Consider the following 1,167-nt stretch of genomic DNA (forward strand, 5'->3'; position numbering starts at 1 on the left):
CATTCACTGTTGGAACTTAACCTGGATCACCAACTCTTAGCAGGGTGAAAGTCCAAGACGCTGAGTTACTTTCGCAAAGACTTGAAACACAAAGCCCAAATATGAACGCAACAAGTAGGCACCACTGGGATTTGAACCCAGGATCTCCTGTTTACTAGACAAGCGCTTTAACCAACTAAGCCACGGCGCCACAGTCAAGAGGCCCTTACTCATCCATATGTGGAGTTGCTTAACCACTTCCTCACAGAACTTGGACATGTGTTTTCGGATCAATGTTGCTCTCAGAGAATTGCAATCAATCCTCGAATTTTCAAATACAAACAGTTTACAGCTTAAAATTCTCTACTGAATAGGCACAGAAAAACATAATCTCTTCTTGCATTCATTTAAAACTGGTATTTTCACCTGGTTAAAGAGACAGGAGAAAGAGGAGGTGCTCATTCTATCGGGGCCTATGAACCACGTTAATACAGACAGAGGGGACATCACATCAAGAGGAACAAGGTCATTGTGGTGAATTGACTAGGTGTAATGTGTAAATAAGTGTAATCATTGGGCAGTAAAAGCTGACGCAATGGCACCGACATTGAGTTTTGCACCATCTGTTCCGCGCTCACTTCCTGCATTATGCCTCCCAGGCATCATTGTCTATCACTTTATTTCACTGTCTTCGTCCACGTCTCAACTTATTCCAGACGATTGCAGATGTCTGACAGGAACCTTTAAATTTTCAAAACGAATTCCTGGAGTATAGTCAATGGGAAAGGATTCAATGCATATCCAGATTTACCACAGGGATGGAGGGGATGAATTATTTTCCCCTAGCTTTCAACTCCTCAGCACAGACATGATACCGCTCGAGGGGAATTTCCAGGATTTACATTCAGCGACACTGAAGGATCAGCGAGGTACATCCAAATCAGAAAGGTGATATGATTGAAGGGGGTTAGTGGTGGTCGTTTCCCGTGTATCTGCTGCCTTTGTCGTTATATACGGATGGAAGCAATTACTGACCGATTCTGGCAGGATCTGGGTATGTGCTCTGCATGCAAGCAAAAATTTGTTTTCATTCTAATAATTCACAAAAAGATAAATAAATCTTCATTACCTGAGTGGGAATTATATCCAGGTCTGTGTGATGCAAACTCGGACTACTGAACAGGGACC

At 42.8% G+C, this 1,167-nt stretch overlaps 1 non-coding gene across 1 annotated transcript; it reads right to left on the bottom strand.

The window, feature by feature from the left end:
* Positions 1–116: 116 nt before the first annotated feature.
* Positions 117–190, bottom strand: trnat-agu. The gene has a single exon. It is a non-coding gene; the product is annotated as a tRNA-Thr (tRNA).
* Positions 191–1,167: the final 977 nt, after the last annotated feature.

Source organism: Chiloscyllium plagiosum, unplaced genomic scaffold (genome assembly GCF_004010195.1).
Source record: "Chiloscyllium plagiosum isolate BGI_BamShark_2017 unplaced genomic scaffold, ASM401019v2 scaf_56757, whole genome shotgun sequence".
NCBI classification, from domain to species: domain Eukaryota; kingdom Metazoa; phylum Chordata; class Chondrichthyes; order Orectolobiformes; family Hemiscylliidae; genus Chiloscyllium; species Chiloscyllium plagiosum.